At 38.3% G+C, this 20,730-nt stretch overlaps 1 protein-coding gene across 5 annotated transcripts in view; it reads left to right on the top strand.

The window, feature by feature from the left end:
• Positions 1–20,730, top strand: part of sema5ba (sema domain, seven thrombospondin repeats (type 1 and type 1-like), transmembrane domain (TM) and short cytoplasmic domain, (semaphorin) 5Ba) — a 90,751-nt gene that overhangs the window by 3,149 nt on the left and 66,872 nt on the right. For all 5 annotated transcript variants that reach the window (XM_058391793.1, XM_058391795.1, XM_058391791.1 and 2 more), the window contains exon 2: positions 15,630–15,700. The gene's annotated coding sequence lies outside the window, so the exon portion shown is untranslated. The remainder of the gene's footprint in view (positions 1–15,629; positions 15,701–20,730) is intronic.

The raw sequence follows: 20,730 nt of genomic DNA on the forward strand, positions 1-20,730 counted from the left end.
GTTTCATTAGATGCATATTTAAAAGGTGCCATATGAATTATTTCCGACGTCAAGACATCAATCGAGCGAGGACAATAGGAATAAAAGTTTAATGGAGAGGAACTTGATCTGACTGACACTAACCCTGGACTCAGCTAACTTTTAAGAACAGCAACTCTGTGACACGGTACAATCAGTCATGTACAGACAGACAGGCAGGGTTTCTTCCTTCTTCAGGAAAACATAAAACATAAAAATTGAGGATTAGTCTAAGGACAATTACCTGGCATTAATTTTGAAAAGTCGTGTCATCACATGTTAGAAATTCACAGACCCTCCCTTTTTTACAGTCTTTCTGTAACAGTGGCTTTTTTGTCATATCATAGTTATAACATTTTGTCTTCACATTGTTAAGTATTTGAATATGTTCAAATGTCATAGATAATGACCTGGCATGCCATTTGCACGCACGCCTTGCTCTTTGATATTTATAGTGAATTTGAGAGATTGCGTTTGAGAGCACCTCAAACTCTCTGCTCTCTTTTTATTTTTACAAGCTTATGATGTTTAGAGAAGAAACAAATCATTCTGTTTTAATAATCACAAACTGTCAAACACCATGTCATCTCTCGCAAGCTGTTATCATTCAAGTGCATTTGGTGTTGTGCCATTCAGTCCCAGAGAGCTTATAATTCATTGGTTGTTTGTTTCCTCACAACCTGGGGCAGTGTAATATAAAAGACAATAAAACACTGTGTCCAGGCTAGTGCATGTTTGCACTTTTTCCAGACTGCTTTACCTTTGGCTTGGTGTCTCTTTGATTGGTGCCCTTGGCACTTTAGGCCCTAATGTGTTCCATCAACATAAACAGGCTAGTAATAAATTAAGAATGTCATTATTTTTACAGAGTAAATAAGAAAAATGTTATTAGAATGGTGAACATGCTGTGTGTGTGTGTGAGAGAGAGAGAGAGAGAGAGAAAGAAAGTGTGACCATAGACATGACATTTCTCCAGAATGAAAAAGCAGAAGCCATGTCATCTTTGATTTATTTTCACTTAATAGATTTTAGAAAGGCCATCATTCACAATAACTAACTAATAAGAAGGTCTGTGGAGATTTACAGTGTTTTGAAAACTTTGGAAAGCGTTCAGTTTGAGCATCGCAATGCTTCAGTAAAGACGCTGACGTTCGTGTTGTTTCTTCAGCAAACAGCAAAAAAAATCCATGACGTTTTCCTGACCCTTTTAGGGAACCGTTTTCGTAGTGAATTCCAGTGATAATAGATGCGCCGAAGCTCCAGGGTTGTCCTCCAGTTTGTTGGGAATTTAATGAATCCCTATCATTATTCCGTCTTCCATCAAGGCTAGAAAAGATGGAAGAGCTGTGCCTTTGGCTGATTTTCAAGAGAATTGAATGCCACGATGTCTTTTGTTTGGCTTTGTTCTGCAGCTGGGAATGGAGTGGCAGAGTGGGGGGAATTGAATGTTTGCCAAACGGTTGAGGGCCTTGATTGGGAAAAAATCTAGCTGTACACTAAAAATAACAAGATTGGAGGAGATCAAATTATTGTCTGAGCCCATTCAGCCTCGTTGAGCCAAGGCTGCATATTGTTTATGAGTGTGTGGCTGTGTGAAGCACAGATAGACGACCGTGCTCTCCTCAGGCACTGAAATGTGATCTATGATATTACTGAGCTGATGGCTGTTTACCGCCTTAATAACACTTTATTATTATTATTGCAATTGAAGAGGCTCTATTTGTCTCGAGTGTCATCGTATTCTTGGTGTTTTTCTAGTAAACTAGTAAAAAAATAGAATGAATTAAAGCCTGAAATCTTCTTTTATGTGTAACTGTCATTCATTTTTGCCATGGATGTATAGCTATCAAGATGCTCACTTTGTGGGTTGGGTTTAAATAAAGCACCTTGAAGCGTGGCATTTTCACACTTCTATATAGTGTGTACCTGCAAAAATTAGTCATACACTAGCTGTAGCAAAGGTTGTTGTGTTTTTTTTTTTTTTTGAATGATGTATAGCAGAAGAAAGTGTATTTTTAATGAACTCTGGTGCAGTCATATGGCATGAATAAAACAATTTCAATGAAACAACAATTAAGCACTGATCATATCTTGGCTACTAAGGAAACGAAAATGTGTGTAATTTCTCTTTGAATTCATTTCACCTTTTAAAGCACCCTTAGATACTTGGGTTTTTTCTCCAATGAGAGAACTTAATGTTTCATTTGCATAATGTGCTTAAATCATTCCAAGCACTTGATACATATCACTGTCAGTATGCATAATTGAATTCTGTCAGTATTTTGTGTTGCTGAATGATTCGCAATACTTCTTGACCCATTTTGTTGAAATATATTGTACCTAGGCGCTACATGTGAAACATGTTATGCTATGCATTATGCAACTTTCTGTAGATCATAACACTCTTTGCGGTATAGTAATGTTCAAATAAAACATTGAACTATTGACACAGAATATCTTCCTGGATTAAGAGGAGGAGAATGTGCTTCTCTGTTTATAATTCCATTCGGAAAGCGTGATCTTCTGTTTGTTTTTTTTTTTTTGTTTTTTTTTGTAAAGCCGGATTCATGGTCTGAGCTTATAAAGGAAGGATGACGTGATGGTATGCATCTTTTCCCCAATATTGTTTTCGGTTCATTGCAAGGAGGATTCAATAAGGAGATGGGAAAAGGCGTAGAGACCAAAATACTCCCACAGTCGATTTGGCCATTGTGGGGGAGGGACACTATTCCCATTGATAGTGTTGATGGTGAAGCCCCCAAAAGCTAGAGAAAGGAAACCCATTCAGCGCAATGGGCGGCTCTACTCTACTATGGGAGATGGGTGTTACAGCTTTTGTGGCACACGGTGGGAACATTGTCCTTATTCCAGTGATTTAATACTGCCAGGTTTAAGCAGCTTTACTGTGCCTCCTGACTAGAAGAGACTGAGGGTTGCCCCCCCCTTAAGCATTTCCACAAGGTGGGAAGTAAGCATGCTAAGAAAATCATGCATGCCATGGGTAGTTTTTTCTCTTCTTATGTGTAAATTGAATATTGACTTAGACTGCTATAGTTTCTCTCTGGAACACTCAATATCTCATTAGGAATGGAACAAATGTGTCAGCTTTCCAAAGTAGAAAAATGATGGTGAATGAAGGAAATGGACAATAACAACAACAAAAAAATAACAGTATGTATATTCACAGGTTGAGAGCTAAAATATCTTTACACATGCCCTTTCTTTGCCACACTGCCATGATTTTCACTTAAAGGATATTTATTTTTTTGGTCAGAAATCGACCAAAAATTTTTATTTTTTTTGATGGATTAATGGATTTTATGATATATCCTCTTACTGAGAAAAAACTATGAGATGCATTCCAGGAACTTCAGCCAAGGGCCAGGGGAACTACAAGTGAGATGACCAGATGAAACCCAAAACTCCATTGGCAAGCACCCAGTGGTCCAGGGGCAATTCACAATGATGGTCATCATGCCATTCTACGAAAGCCAGAACATTATGGTGAAAAGCCTGGTCATCTTCTCACTTTGGAACCTTTCACCAAAATATAATCATGTGAAAACATTTTCCTCCTGGAAAAATGTGATCTGAATTGAAGAGTGAAGTCCACACGCAAGAACCCAAGGCTATGAATGAGCATTCAAATGTCCTGAAGTGTTTACATTCTTGTTAAACATCACAGGATCAGGAGCAGTGTTATTATCTCTCCAAGTATGTCAGTCTTCAATAAATATTAATTGTGGTGTCAATCATTTTGAATTAGATATCTATAATTAGATATATTAGAAAAAAGCAAAACATTTGTTATATATTAGACTTAAAGCTTATAGTAAACCCTGTATGTTGAAGCTAAAATATTACTGATTGCTAGTGATTTCACTTTACTTACATAATAGGAACTTTTGGAACATCTAGTCCTAGTCTATATTTGGTCCTTTGCTTTAATACACAATCAAATTCTTAAAATAATTTTAAAAAATACATTAAAAGTCAATTAAAGCTTCACAATGTATCATTTTGGAAATTTGTCCTCTCTGGCAGAAAAATATTATTGTGAGTTAATTGGAGAACATAATTTCATAACAATGTGCTTTGCTCTTCCTTCACTGTGCACATGAATTTCTCAGCTGCACACATTTAGAATTTAAGAGAATTTTTTATACCAAAATGAGTAGATGGCAAACAACATACTATTTAGTTTGTAATATGCAGTTTGAAACATGGTCCAAGTGTTTGCAGCTCACGAATGAACAGTATTACAGATGCGTCATGAGAATAAAATAACTATATTGTGCACGTCGATGTGAATGCCCTAGTCGATACCTACCAAATTAAACAAACAAACAAACATGAGCTTGCCTTTTAGCTGATGTCAGTCAATTATCTTTCACTGTGACTGATTGCAGCCCTGCTGCAGTGTAACTGAGCTCATTTTGTGCACCATAAACAGCACATATTCTACAGAATAATATGGTTACATACTTTTAGAAAGCTTGATAAAATATAAGATCTGGTTGAAGGTAAAATAGTAGATTGGCTAATGTCAAGGTGTGCTGGACTGCAGGCTGAATGTAAATGCTTTACCTCTGCTAATTATTCACCCGTCGAGCCATTCATAATTTGTACCACTTATCCTACACAGGGTTGTACACACCTAGGGGACATAGAGTACAGATAGACACCTAGACCCATCACACAGCACAGCTACACACAATTCGCATAGTACACACAATTTAGAGATGTCAGTTAGCCTACAATGCATGTCTTTGGGGAGGAAACCAGAGCACCCAGAGGAAGTCTCTGAAGCACATGGAGACCATATAAACTCCACATACAGGGTGGAGGTGGGAATCAAACCCCCAACCCCAGAGATGATAATACAAGGTTGTTCAAATAGACACTTTCTGTTCTGCGCATTTTATATTTGAGCCTGTAAAAAGTTTGGCAAGTTTGGAGACTGGATTTCCACACCAGCTCAAACCACCATCAGAATATCAACAGATACAAGGTGGATGAGCAGAGGGCTTGAAGAGAAAAGAGAGAAAGAGAAAATCTAAAACACCAGCAGTTATTTTCCCTTTTTTTCTCTTCTGCTTTCTCACTCCCCTGTTTGGCTGAAGCTCCTGCCAGACACTGTAAGCTCAAACCTCTTTTGTGCCTGAAGTAAAGGTGATTTTTGCCATCTCTGACCTGATATATGAGAAATACATACAGATGTCCTGCTAATTCTGATCAGACTCCCCTACATACAGTAGCACACACATGATTCCTCTTATAGGCTTGTTGGCATTCTCACAGCATCTTGAGACTGTCATATTAAAAAGGATTTTTTTTTGGATGTAACCAAAATAATCCTACACGCTGTTGCTTTTATTATGAGAGATTAATGAGGCAAGTTTATGCTTCCTTTTAATATCCCTTCTTTTCTAATGTGGCAGCATGCAGGAACAGTGATATTGATTTTTGATGGAAATTTGAAAAGCACTAAATAATCCTAACTCCTACTCAAAAACTGCAGGGCAGTGATTTCTTTATAAAAGTGCCAGATCATGTAAACTGCTCTGCTGTGAAATGAGATATTAATAGCACTTTGCATAGAGTCATGTCAAATACAGCGAGCTGACTACAGGCAAAATCCTGGTCTTGTCAGAGTGAGGGTGAATCAGCTAGAGTCACTTCCCATGTGCCTGCACACTGAGATTTAACCATTACCTTTTCCTCTCAGAATAAATTAAACATTTCTTTCAGACCCTTGGTGCTCCATTCTTTTGTAATACTATTTGCATGCCCTGAGAATCTAAAAAATTCTCCCAAGTGGACTGAAAAGGTCATGCAAAGTCTGAGCGGATTTTTAGTGCATCACCATGGTCACTCTAATGCGACTAATGTAAGAAGCTGTGACCAGGTGATGTGGCTGTCAGGAGTTTTATGATATATGGCTTCAACTTCATAGACCTGCAGAGTAGCTTATGATGCAGTACCACGCAATCCTTCGTCCTGTGTGAATATTGTGGACTGATGCTGCTTCTCCTTCAGCATTTCAACACAGCCCTGTTTTTCCCATGTGTGGCATCCAGCTCAGTCCTTGTTAGCACGATCGGCAGCAGTTTCTATAGTGATAAGTAGCTCTCTGCAGGGGCACAAAGATCTGTCTCAAATGCAGACCCAGACAGACCTCAGTGTGACAGTGATTAATACCCATTTCCAAATGATGCACTAAATACAGGCTACCACCTCATCAACTACAATGCAAATCCCATCATGCGCTCTGGAATATTTTACAAACGAGCTCGGCTCAGCTACAGGAACGTCCATTAGATGCTTATTTATAGGATTTATAAGGATAAGGATTTATATGAGGTCATTTTAATGGATCTGAATGGACTTAATCATTTACAATTAATAATGATGGCAATGATGCTTTGGGCAGTACTGTTTAAAATTTTTGTGTAGTATTTAATTATTTCCAGATCACCTTTCATACTTATTGTGCAGTATGGTTCATATGAAAATGTCTGCTTTGCTAGATTTCCGGCACAGTACAAGCTGTAAGGTGTAATTCTCTGACGCAGTAAGATTTTTGCAAGGTGAACCAGTGCATCTGCTCGACAATGATAAGGTGTGACCTCATTCTTGTCCTACGTCAGTCAGTATATGAGATTTTGCTTAAGGCGGTATGTTTTCTTGTGAAATGACTTCCTTTAATTCCACTTGAGGAAAGTAATAATCAGAATTTTGTGCTGGACTACATCTCTATAGAAAGGTGACTTTGCCTTTGGCTTACTTACAGTCAAGCAAACACTAAACTCAAGATATATTTTTCCTTTCTTTCAACTTCCCCTAATTTTTATTCCATGCTGGCTTTCTGCTTACACCTTATTTTGTTTATAGTCCACTTCCGGCTCAGCATTGTAGCACCATGCTCCATGGCTACAGCTTTTCTGTTCGGTGATTAGGCAAAATTATATAAGCCTGAAATTATGCCAGATTTTAAAAACACATGTATTTCTTCAGTACAATGGTTACAATGATTTCCATCACACTAGATAGTCCAGTTATATGTGTCTTCATGCTTCTCACTGTCCTGGAGAAAGATCTACTTAAAGGGATGAAAGAAACACACTAGCGCTCTTGTGTAAATCAGCGTTGTTAAACATTTGATGTTTTAAAGTAAATATATACACTTTTAGGCCTTCCTCAGTCACAGTGGAGTGGTATGCCTTGGACAAGGGCCCCATTGAGAGCTTTCCAAAAGGGGAGTGTTTAAAGTTTTCAAAGTTTTGAAGGGGGAAAGGAGTGACTTGTTGCCAACACACACTGAAGATGAAATGCCATTAGGGAGGTGTAGAGAGACCCTCTGACTCCACCCTACACTCAGTGGTTAGAAGGGAAGGCAAAACACTTTATTAATGACTTGATAACACAGAGCGCTGCTCTCAAATACCTGATTCACCATTTGAAACTCCAGGATTCAAATATTAAATTTTTTTTTGATGGAACAAAATGTGGTGCTGATGAGGGCATCTGAACAAAGTGTCATGAGCAGCTGCTTTTTAACAGTCATGCAGGTGGGAACAGGAGGACAGACATGAGGATCAAAACAGAAATAATGCATTTCCAGCCACATGCAGTACAACAGCATTAAAATATTAAACAGCAATCGATACAAATGGTATACAGTGAGATGATGGAATAAGCCTGTTCTCACACTGGCGCTGCCCGTGCACCGCATCTCAACAGCTCCGCTTTTCATCTCCGTGATCATTCATCAATGTAATTCTGATGTGCCAGTTTTGTCCCTACCGCTTTTTGAAAGTATAGTTCATTATAAATCTTTATATATAAAAGCTTGCTGCAGGATCCAAACTCTTTCTAAAAACATTACTTAAGCCATTGTGTGTTTCTCAGGCTGGCATCTATAATAAAATGTCCCTACAAGGCATGACTGGGCTCCTTCCCTACAAACCCATTATTACACAATTATAGTCTGAATTCTTTTATCGAAATTTTTTTTAGAGAAAATCATTTTGTGGAGTGTGTGATTACAAAAGTAAGGCTTTGTACTGATTATAGATGTCCAATCTCATCAACCTGCAATATTGACTTTAACTTTTTTTTAAAGTATGTATCATTCCGTTACTGCTTGAAGCGTTTATGAAGCTTGTGCGGATTCAAGTGTATGCTTTCCGCAAGGAACAATTAATAAAGACTGAACTGAAATCACATTAGAAACACATTTGGTGTAAAATGGTTTGACCTCACATTGATCATGCAAGGATTTTTCTTTTCTTTTCTCTTTTTCCTTTTTTTTTGGGTCCCATTATCATTCCAAATTTTTTCAGACAACTTAATGCCGGTGCAATCATTTCAGTGCCAGTAAACATAACAAAATACCTGTCTCTTATCACTCATTAATCCAATATTGTTACTCCTACATTCTGTGCTAGTTAGAACAGGTTCAAATATTGAGCTGATATAATTTCAAGCTTTTGCCCTGCATTAAATATTTTTGATTATTTCATTATATTACCTCTGTAAAGTACACACACCTACAGCTAGGATATTTAATTAATACACATTGATTGAGCGGTTTTATTTATTTATTTATTTATTTATTTAAATTGTTTTTGCACAGACCTGTCCAGAGTGTACCCCTGCCTTTCGCCCTATGTGCGCTGGGATAGGCTCCAGCAGACCCCCGTGACCCTAAATAGGAATAAGCGGGTATAGACAATGGATGGATGGATGGATGGATGGATGGATGTTCTTGCACAATGTTCTTCAATACTACAGTCCATTTGGCATCGTTGAATTTAGACTGGAAGATAGGAGTGTTTTTCAGAGGCAGCGTTTTATATAACATACTCCATGTATCCTGTGTGGCTGTGTAGACTTTGTGAGTCATATATTGCTTAGAGAGCCCATCTGACAGTAATAGATAGAAATAATAAATTTGCATGATTACACATTTCCAATTCATAGCTCGTCTCCGAGGAGCATGCTTACATATGAAATATATTCCAATTCCCTTTTTTTAAAACAAAAATATATGTCTGTAATCCAGAATATTTTTAGGTTGTTTTGTAGTAAGGAAGGCTTAGTTTTTCTCCCCTGTGACAGCAAACATTAATTAATAACTCACTCCAGTGATATCAGTGCACATAGATAAAATGTAGCTCTGGGCTATCTCCAACCTACACTATGTCTGCTTATTGACTCTCAGATTTCATTTTGGATACAAATCGGATGTTCGATATCCGCTGTTGGCTAGTTTGAATTGATGTACTCTTAGGATGCACAATAGAAACAGATCTAAACACACACTGCATTCTGCAATTGGAATAATGGCATAAATACACACAGGATAACACAGGATAACTTTGCTATGAACTGAAGAGTTCTGGGCCCTCTGGAGATCTGCCATGAATAGACTGGAGCACTGTTAGAAAAAAGCAAAAGAAAAACCCTGTTTCTATGAAGCTTTGTGGAAGACAGTAGCTTCTAAAGTAGTGTTGTATTTGTATTCCTCAGTGCTCACGTATGTACACCCACAGGTCTGCTGACTACTGTTCATCACTCCCACACAAGCTGCACTTCTAATGCCTAACATTTGGGAACTGATATTTATCAACTGTCTGTTATAATTTATCCACAGAAATGTTCTTGTTCTTGGTCAGATTTAATGCTGCTGAACTGCATGCGGTGTGCTTTATATTTTTTAGCAGTAAAGTTACTACACTAACTAAATAGCTAAATGACATGCAAATGAAGTAACATTAGTGAGTATTACTATATGTATGTACTTCACTGAATCTTCTGACTACAGATAAATATCCATGTGAAAGGGGCTTAATGCTGGCATGTGATGGACGTCCTTGACCTCCAGTGATACTGTTTCTAATTTGGAGAGCCTGTAGAGGCTTAGCTCAGCACACACTGAGTTGGAGTTTGATCCATCCTGCCAGGAGGTGGTTGAGAGATGGAGTGTGCTCCCTCTACACCCCTCCACCCCTATCGCTCCTGTTAACAGTAACTGCGTCTTTGCTGGCGTCATGCCCAGCCGTACTCTGCAGTTTACAATGCGACATCAGTGAACACTTTAAATTTTGCGAAAGCAAATTCATATTTATCAGGGTTTTGAAAACGACAGCAGCTCAGCCACTGGGATCAGCGGAATAAACAAGACATAAAAATGAGGCTTGTTAAATGTTAATGATCAATATGTGCTGCCATTATATTGTTTGTATTCTATTTATTTATTGTATTTGTAAAACTATTGTTGTAAAAAAAAAAAAAAAAGGTTCAAGTTTTTGTGGCTGTGCTGTGAACAAAACAACAATGCAGTCTAAATGTTTGTGCTTAATGACCACCTGCTTTAAAAAGAATGAGAGAGACATCATTTTTCTTTAAGTCTTTCATGGATTTACTTCGGTAAGCACAATTTGTTAACAAGAGAGTCTAGACTTGGCTTTTACTTTTTTCTACTAGTTCTCACCCAGCACCATGTTTTTGATCACACTCAGCATGGTAGTAGTTTTGTTGTGGTATCATTCAGCAGGTGGCTTCCCAGTTCATGCCAACAGTTGCCACAACTTGGGCTGTGTGCTAGTAGTGGCCCAAGGCCACAGGCCGTCTGTGACTCTGGACAATTTCCAGTTTCCCTCCCCTCCATCTCTCTAGGCCGCACTGAGGCGTGCTGCTTATCGCCTCTGGATCGCTGCCACTAATGAGGACTAGACTTCACGAGATTTATCTGCATGTAAATACTTGTTTGAGCCCCCATCAATTATCTCCTGCTAGCATCTGCCCTCTGAAGTCTTCATGACAACGCTGCAAGCAATGTCTTTCCTAAGTGCTGCTCCTCATGCCAGCTATTCACCGTAGTCTCACAGTCCTGATCACAGCAGCCCACTCGCCTAATCTTCTGGAAGCTTCTGCAGCCACTTCTGCACACTGCATTTGGAAAGAAAGGACAGCACTCACTCCTGTTACAGGCAGTTACAGGAAGAGAGCTAGAATTATTGTCATTTACCTGTAGCACACTGGGATCAAGGATTGTCTCAGAAAGATAGTTTTGTACTCCCTCAGGCAATGCTTTTCTCTCTTTTTTATGTTGCTGAAGCTCAGTTCCTGGATTTTGTTCCCCATGTAATCTGCGGTTTGAACCTTTGATGATGGCAGTTAAATCTATATTAAGCATTAACAGTTAAATATAGATTTATGCCTTTTAACTTATCTGCATAATCTCAAAATCTACTCAAAAGGCTTAAAAATAGTTATTAATCAGACTAGTCTTTGTGAATGAAGCGTGATGAGATCTGTCACAATTATCCTAAAGTCCTTCAGAGGGTAAATGCTTCAAACACATCCTTACTTTAGAGTATTCAGTGTAAAATGAATATCTAGTAACTTAGTTTTCAGGAATGTGTTTAGTTAAGCTATTTATATGATGTCAGGAAACCTGGGGACTTTTAAAAGCCAGAAGTCACGCTGCTCAGCCAGGGACCATTTTTATTTTCTTTATCCCACTGAGTTCACAGGAATGAGAAATTTACTCTGAATCATTAATTAGCATTTAGTCCATCAAGAGAGGAAGCATGTCTTGGTCCTTTGTGATTCATCTGACCGCTCGTAATTACTTATTGGATTGGCACTTTATTCAGTAACTTAATTCAGGTTAATTGATGCAATTTTTAGCTTTAGAATTCCAAACATGAGACTACTTAAGTTAGTGATTTTTTTTCACGAAATGAGATTATTGATTGTGATAAGTTATGAGGAGCAAGCAGGAGTAATAGCAGGAGTCTTGTGATTTGGTCTTTTTGTTCCACACACATTTGATCTCAGTTAAACAGGGATGTAGGAATCCTAGAGCCAGCTTTGCAGGGGAAGTTATAGTTAGGTACTTTATTGTCATTGTATACAATGCACTGAAATTTAGTGTGGCAACTCTCAGACAGCAACAAGGAATTTAACACAGCAATGCATTCAACACAACACTCCTGAAAGGAATTTCAACGAAGAATTTAAAAAGAAGAAGAAGAAGAAATAAGTAAAAGAGTGCAATGTAAAAATATATGCAAGACTGCACATAAGTGTAATGCTTTTTATTGAAATGTATATTGAGATGTATATATTAGACCCTGAAATATATTTATATTGCACACAGTAGCATGTTAGAAGCATATTGTATACAGTGACAAAGTGTACTAGATTCCATATAGCAGCAAAGAGTAACCTTGGAGTTAAGTGGTCCTTAGTTCTTAATAGCTGTAAAGGACTGGGGAATTACAGGGGGGATTGGGGGTGATGGCAGCTACATATTTGGGAAAGAAGCTGCACTTCAGGCTATTTAATCAAAATATTCTGTCAAAAACATATTCCATTTTTTATCTAGCCTCTGATTGAACCCTTTGCATTCATTGTCTCCATTAACTCACTGGAAAGGAAGTGCTTTAACTGCAACTGTTATTATGAGTTTTGTGTGCCTTATCTCCTAGAATAAGAATTTAGAGAATCTTCAAATCTGAATTGATTTAGGAAAGTCATAATTTGCACCCAATCGACTGTAAAATCTGTGAAAATTTGTGTAGAATTACAACCTTGCTTAAATTTGACACGTTTACTTCCATAAGCTCGTTATAAATCGGTCCAGCTTGTCTAGCCCAAATGATCTCATTATTCAATGTATCTTAGGCTGCCTTTTCTTTTCGATTGTACTGCTACCTCTCTTCAGTTCACAGTGGGCTAAACTTGTTATAATAATGCCGCTGAGCTTAGCGTTATTACACCTCGTTGAAAGGTCTTATTCGGTATGACATCACTGCAGCATTTTCCAGACAGTTAATATCTTTACATTTTACTCTTGCTGATGTCAGAAGGAAAGAACAGATCGTTTGCTGCATCTGATTATGTGCCACATGCACTATGTTGTTGTGCAAGCATGAATTTTTACCTTTTCGTAATCCCACCACTATGCAAAATCTGTGAATTGTTGGTGCTGCGGGTTGGTTTAAAAACAACAGCCCTCATGGGTAGTATGATGAGAACTTCTTTTGAGAGAAAGAAATGTAGCAGGCACTTATGAAAATGTCAGTGCATTTGACAGGACAAGACTGATCCGCAGGTCCATTCTTCTTACATTCATTACAGAGCTGAGCATTATTATGTCCCCAGTGGGAGACATAATTACTGCAACTCTGTGCAGTTTGGCTGCAGTCACATTGGGGATGGTACTGAGGCCATCACAGCAGGTGGTCTTCTCACCTCACAGAGAGTTTTCTCAGCCTTTCACTTTCTGTCATTTGGATTGTTCCTGCAAGCCCAAGGTCTTGCTGCCTAACTAGCAGGAAAGCCAATGGAAAACCCACAATCTCCTGTATAGCTGTGGTATTTGTTTTTGTGCTCTCGTTCCTTTAACTGCTCTCAAAAGAAGTTTTCACTTTTCCTTAAACTTTGCCACAGTGGCTTTTTTTAAAAGAGCATTTACACAAATCAGTATTGAATCTGCATCTGGGTTTTTTTTTGTGTGTGTGTGTGTGTAGTCTGTTCTAATTTTTTGATAACTGACTAACCAGTGGTGGTGTATTATAATTAACTAGCTATAACAATGCCTCTAGGGACACAAATTAAAACTTGGAGCTCAAACCTAGGCTACATGGGTTAAACAGCATGCATCATCCCCTGCTGACTGTATCATTCAGAACATTTAGCTGGCTAACAGGCTCCTTTAATGTTGTGCCCCAGGGATCTTGTTGAAGTCTGTTAGTAAATGTTTATCCCACAGTGAACACCTGGCTGGTTTGAGAACCTTCCTGCAGAGCACAGCTTCCCCTGTAGCAGCATGGTGGGAAGTGAGCTGTACAAACACTACTATAGAGTCTCTGGCTTCGCAGTATGTTCAGGGACATGTTTAAATGAGAAATGGTCTTATCCCCATCAATCACTCATTAAACCATACAGATGGGCTTGTGCAGACAAGGATGTTTTCTTAAATGCTTCTACCTATACTGATAGTACACAAATACCTGTAAGCATTCTAATGTTTTCATGATTGCATTACTAGGCACTGCATAAAAAGTCCTGATCAGTATATAAAAATGGATGAAACTGAGTGAAAAGTGAAAACTGAAACTGAAAGTGAAAAGCAAAACTTTTGCATGGTGCTTTAAATATAACTTCCTACCAAACTTTACTTTTAGTGCTTTAGTACTAGGAGGTTTGCAATGACACTGGTTGCAGAGGCACATGCTGCTAGCTAAGATGCTGTGACCTTTTTAAAGCGGTGACTCACAGACGTTCTTAATGGATTTATTGAACGTGGACTTGGCACCCCAGCCAGTCAGATCATCAGAGCAAGGGTTCGTTCAAGAGCCTCATTATTTACTCCTTAATTACTCTGGCCTGGTCTCTATGCTGCCTTTACACTGCACCACACAGCATAAACCAGCTGAGTCCTCAGGGACATGGCAAGCTTCTGGAGGAAAAGCTTTGTCTTGTGCCTAAGCTTAATTAAGTCCTGCGCTAGAGGCCACTGGCCTTATAGGTTTAGAGGCTTGTGTGTAAACTAAAGGGGTGTAGGAGAAGGTGAAGTGCTTTTAAATCCAGAAACTTGCACAGTGCATGAACGATCCTGACTGTGCACTGATATGATCAAATGAACAGATATATGCATGAATGTGATTTGTGCTGTTTTGTTTTTTTTGTTTTGTTTTTTTAAATATGACTTTTCTATATCATTCCAAGCTCAGTGTTTGTAGGACATGTATGTTTTGAAGCAATACAGTCTTTGAAATACTTTAGACTTTCTTTTAGACTTTGCAAGAACTGGTGAATAAGTTAACCAAAAACAAATGCAATTTGACAATTAAATTACATTTTAAGCCAAAAAAACCCACAATATTTACAACAATATGTACATTTATAAACAACTAAGAAATAGTAGCTATTAAGAAATAGTAGTGTTTATTCTAAAGACCAGTCCCCTAACTGCTGAAAATTTATTTTTGCTCAAAAAACATCATTTAGACAGGAGAGAGAGGTGACATGGGATGAAAGACTTCTGTATGAATTCTTATGTAACTGCACTTAATAAATCCAACTTTTATGTCATTTTGTTTGATTGTTTAAATCCATGCATAAACAGTGCTAAAGAGGGGAAAAAAGAGAATAGGCTAATTGAACAGGTCACACTGCAACATCAGGAGCGATCAATGTGGGTTGTCATAGAAACAAAGATCTATGTTTTTGGTGTTTTTTTGCTGTAATTTAATCTCATGAAAATGTGTTCATGCAGATATTATGCCCATTGTTTTTGTCTTGTATGAAATACCACTAGATACACACACTGTCAGTCAAGTGCACGTCCTAGCACTAATGCTGGCTTTAAGTGATTCTTTATGAGGGGAGGAGCCATTGTTCTGTTGTTTAGTGACTATCTACTATCCCTCCCTCAGAACCTTCACTTCATTACTCTACATGTCCTCCCTCTTGTCTCCACTGAGAAAGTTCGCAGTGTGTTTTTTAGAGTAAAGCAACTCTACTCCTCTGGTTTATCACGCCGACATTTAATGGTCTCGTGCTTGAACTTTCTTGTCTTCTTTTCCCAGGAGTTACAAAAGGATTACCTACTGCTTCTACTGCACCTCAAGAATGATGTCCTCGTGATGCCCTCGTGGAAGTAGGTCTCTGTTCAGATCACTATATGATCACTATATGATCACCAAATGTTAATGCTCCAAATATATGGATCTATACCTGTATTTGGATTTTAACCTGATTCTATCTATCTATCTATCTATCTATCTATCTATCTATCTATCTATCTATCTATCTATCTATCTATCTATCTATCTATCTATCTATCTATCTATCTATCTATCTACTTGTTTTTATTTGTCTATTTATTTTTGCTCTAACAGTTCCTCAACCTCAGTAAGATCAATCAGGTTCATAATTTATGTTAGTGATGTTGTTTTTTTTAATCCTGCTCATACAGTTATAATTTTTATTATTTATTTGGTTCAATTTTAATAAATTTAAACATACTTGTAGCCTAAATAACACGAGAAAGCAAAGACAGGGGAGTTGTTAAGTAAATAAGTAAATAAATAATTAAATAATGCAAACAATCTCTTGTTCAGAATGAAATATATATATATATATATATATATATATATATATGTATATATGTGTGTGTGTGTGTGTGTGTTTGTGCTGAACAATCTCTCAGTGTAGCCTTTTTACCTTCTGCACTTCCGCAGTCAGGCTTTTAAAGTTAGCAAAGCTTCCTGTTGAGGAACCAAAGAGCAAAAAAAGGACCAGGTTGACCCGCTCAGTTAGAATCTGCAAGAAAATTTTCTCACTTCTGGCATCCTTTAGTCCTCTCACCTTTAAATCTCTTTCTCCTTCCTGGTTTGTGTCTCTATTCCCGTAAAAAGTCAGCCTGGCTTTATAAAATCCCTCTATTCTCAGTTTGGCCACATCACAGTGACACAAATCCTATTTTGCACCTAAATGTGACACTGGGATGTATTTTATTTTTGTTCCCAGAAATTTCTAAGCCTCTTTCATGGTCCTTATTCAGGTACATATCCAATACATGTGATTTTTTATTTTATTTTTGTATTGCACTTCACTGTGCATGTAGTGTACATATCGCTGCTCGCGCCTCTCCTGCACCCACACATCTCTTGGGCACAGAAGTGCCAGTAATAGCTACAGAAACAGCAAATGCAAACCACAAAAATGCAGCCTGTGCTACCTTTTTGTGGATCTCACAAACATGACTGACAGTTTTTGCTATTTATGACATGGACTATGCATGTGGCAATACTGGAGTGGAACATTTAAGTATATCAGATGCGTGTCACTAATAAATGTGTTTAGTGTAATAATAATAATAATGATTAAAAGATAGATGGGAAAATAGAGTCAACATCTTTAAAAGAAGGGTTTCTGTAGGAAGAAAGTTAGTGGTGAAGCATCCCTTGGAGTGTCAACCCCTCGCTGACATTCACTACCATTCCCCCATATACACACACACACACACACACACACACACACACACACACACACAAAGAGCAGCTATTTTGGAGCGCTGTGGGAGTCAGTCCAGCATGCTGCTATGTTTAATTGGTTGTTTGTTGGCTTATCAAAGCTTGACCATTGATGTGTAACACTCCAACAAAGTTATTCTGTTTTTTCCTTTCCTAAAATGTCAAGCATGCATACTTGTATATAAAATTTCACTGTGCTATAATATCTAGAGCTGCAGTTGGCTCCCAGCAGAAGGCAGGTTTTAGTGGAGCAGTATACTCCGAGGCACACGAATCATCTGGGGACATGAGATAACGAATTACAGACTACCTGGAGTTACCAGCACTCACTCTATATTTCCGTGTACACTGTGACAGACAGGCCAGGCCTCTAACCTCTTTGCCGTACAGTCTCCCTGAACCCTTCCCCTCATCTTATTGTATTAAAGCTTCTCCCAAAACTTAATCTGTGACCTAAATGTTCTCCAAATGACATCAGCTTTGCCTCAGAAGAAGACGCTGCCGTCTGTTTGTTTTTCTGGTGTCCTATTCCCTGTGTAATAGGGCCAAGATACTGCTAAGTTGTTTTCTTTTTCCCATCCTGTTGTTTGCAGATATTGGACTCGGGATAACAATGAGCCGGAAGAAAACAAACCCTTTTAAAATATGAATAGAGTGAGACCCAGAATAGGACTCCTCCTCTATAAGGCTGCTCTAAGTCTCCATTTCCCCCTAGCCAAATTAAAGGCATTCCATTATCCCTGGCAAATTACCACACAGCCTTTATGGTCTGTCCATGGCACATTAGTGTGCCTTAAGACGTGGCCTAGCTGTGCCCATTCAGCCAACAAAGAGAGGGTCTGCTGGCAGATCTTTGGCCGGTCACACAGAGGAGCTATTCACACCAGGCTGTACGAAGGGGCCGTACGGCGCAAAAGCCTGCCATAGCCGAGCCAAGACACATTCTCAGCCCAGTTTTGGTGCATGAACAAACATATCACTTTAGAAGAACTTTCATCACACAGCTTTCCAAACAGCCGAGGTTCAGTGGTGAAATTTTTAACAGATGTAGTACTAGAGAGTATGTTTAAATGTCCAGAGACAGAAAGATGGAGTTGCCTGTTATTGTATTGATCTTACGTGCTTTAGAATTGTGCGTTGTGGCTGAACCGTATCACACTGTAATCTTTAGTCCAATTTCATCAGGGCACAAGGTCCCTCATTTGAGCGCTTGCACTATTGCAGTTGTAATCTTTTCTTTTTGTGCAATGCATGTTCATACATTGTAATTAATCACCCTCAGAGGCCTAATGGCCCAGTTACACAGTGTAATTACATTCATCTTTATGTATTTTGCTCTGTTTCATAGTAATGATATAACACAAATGTCTACAGCTTCACAAATGTAACATTTTATTCAACTCCACAAAGCAAATCATTCTAAATATTAGGTAGACCTATGACCTGTTTTTACTCTTGAATGCTGAAGTAATAAACCAGACTTGGGAGGTTTTTTAGGATCCCTTTGCAGAGGAATTTTATTTACAAAACACGACAGGGCATGATATTTCAAAGCCAGAGGATGATCCAAAGGCTAGTCAGGCACCAAAGCAAAGGACCAAAGGCAAAGGGTCTAAAGGCCATGGAGATAAACAAGGCTCAGAACTTGCGCAAGGAGGATATTGGCAAGATTTCACAGAGTAGTAAACCTATGAGATTATAAACCGTGTAATAATTATTTCCCAGAATTACAAGGTCAAGCCTGGTTACAAGGTCAAAATGGTGTATTTATTGTAAGACACCTTAATGAGTCAGTGTACCATCACTAACGAGTCGAATTTGTGGTTAGTCCAAAAATGTGGAGAATTGTGCTCTGATGTTCTGTTCGATTTAATTTGGATAGCAGTGTTAACAATAGACTATGGCTGAAAGCAGTATTAGAGAAATCTGACACAGAGTTAGATCTTTAATGAGTAAGTCAGAGTTGACCATGGTAAGGAAAACAGTCTGAGACTAATATGAGAAAGAAACATTAAGAAGAACCAGACCTAAAAGGAAACTTCTTTTTTTCTAGGTAACACAGGACAGTTTGATTAGAAATGATTACATTATATGTGTGTTGGATAGCAAAAGTAAAGAATACTGTGCTGAAATTGTGTTTGATATGAGTTGATTGTGAACAGGAGCAAAAGCCAATATGTCTGCAAATTGCATGTTCAAGTATGTCTCAAACAGAACTGCATGTTACACTATATTCCACTTTTTAGACTTATTCTTTTTTTAATGAATATCTGTAATATGATACTCTAGGATCATTAAAATGTCTAAGGGCTACTGAATCTTTTCCTCATCAATATGAGTGGCTAAAAGCAGTGGCTAACTCTTTGTGTTTATTTTCTTTGAACCAAAGACTAACTATCTGCAGCCAATTAAGTCAGCTGATGTCCCATGGAATGGGAGAGGCCATAAAAACATAAATCTGCTTTTAAACCCACCCCCTGTCTCTGTCTCTGTCTCTGTCTCTGTCTCTGTCTCTGTCTCTCTCTCTCTCTCTCTCTCTATCTCACCTCTCAGTTTATCAGCATGTGGGCTGTGACTTAACTTGCTCTCTGCTCTCTCTCTCTCCTTCCTGCTCCCTCTGTTAATTGAGTTTGCACATTACTTTGAAGTATTAAACCCAGAATAAACTATGCACATTATTACTGTAAGCACTGGTGTTAAATTGGTACAGCGATGCTTTTGCTGTTAATTTCAAAACGAGCGAATTCCTTCGGGTACACAATATTTATGAACACGATTGTGTAGGTGTCCATGTGGCCTTTGGTAGACAGAGAAAGATTGTGAAATGCTTCCTGAGATTTATGAGAGGGAGGTGTTGAGGACAGACTCTGGCTGGAGGCAGGGTGAAGTGATTTGGCGCAGTGGGGGTGTGTTGCGTAGAGGAGATCCTCAGCAGATTCGGTCGGTGATTCAACACATAAAGGTCAGAGAAGATTATTCCTGAATATGACTAGGATAAGGTTTTCACCATAAGAGTGCTGAAAATGTATTTTAAAGCCACTGATATGCATGCATACGCAGAGTAGACTTTTGTTTCAAGTTTTTGGTTCATGTAATTTTTTTAATAATGAAATGATTCTCATATTATATCTGCAAGTCAAAATAAGGTAATAAAACCCTCAGGAGGCCTTTTAAAAAATATAGGAACTGCACACCAAATCTACCCATCAATTAGCTAATCCTGTGTTGCTGCTTAAACTTTCAAGAAGAATTAAAGGGACCAGACAGGCCTTTGCCTAATTATAGCTGGGCGCTCCTGTACACAGTATATCTGGGTTTGGATGGAGGCCAGAGATCTGGGCTCAGTCTCTTATAAAGTAAATTAGGGGGCAGCAGGAGACAACTAAATGAAGCTGCCACAACTGATCACAAAACTCCTCATTTAAAAAATGTGGTAAAATGAGAATTTCAGTGATTGAATTTTCATCGCCTTTGCTTGACCATTCTGAGACAATTTCCTCTCAAATGCTCACGTGTGACTCAATGAAGAATAGTCGCTGATTTCATTTGATTTTCATTCTTCAAAGCTATGCAAGTAAAACAAATAACCTACCTTTTTCTCACACGTGGGTCAGGTGAACTCATTTGTTTTTCACTGGGATAAACCATTTAG

Source organism: Hemibagrus wyckioides, linkage group LG06, assembly GCF_019097595.1.
Source record: "Hemibagrus wyckioides isolate EC202008001 linkage group LG06, SWU_Hwy_1.0, whole genome shotgun sequence".
Classification (NCBI taxonomy): domain Eukaryota; kingdom Metazoa; phylum Chordata; class Actinopteri; order Siluriformes; family Bagridae; genus Hemibagrus; species Hemibagrus wyckioides.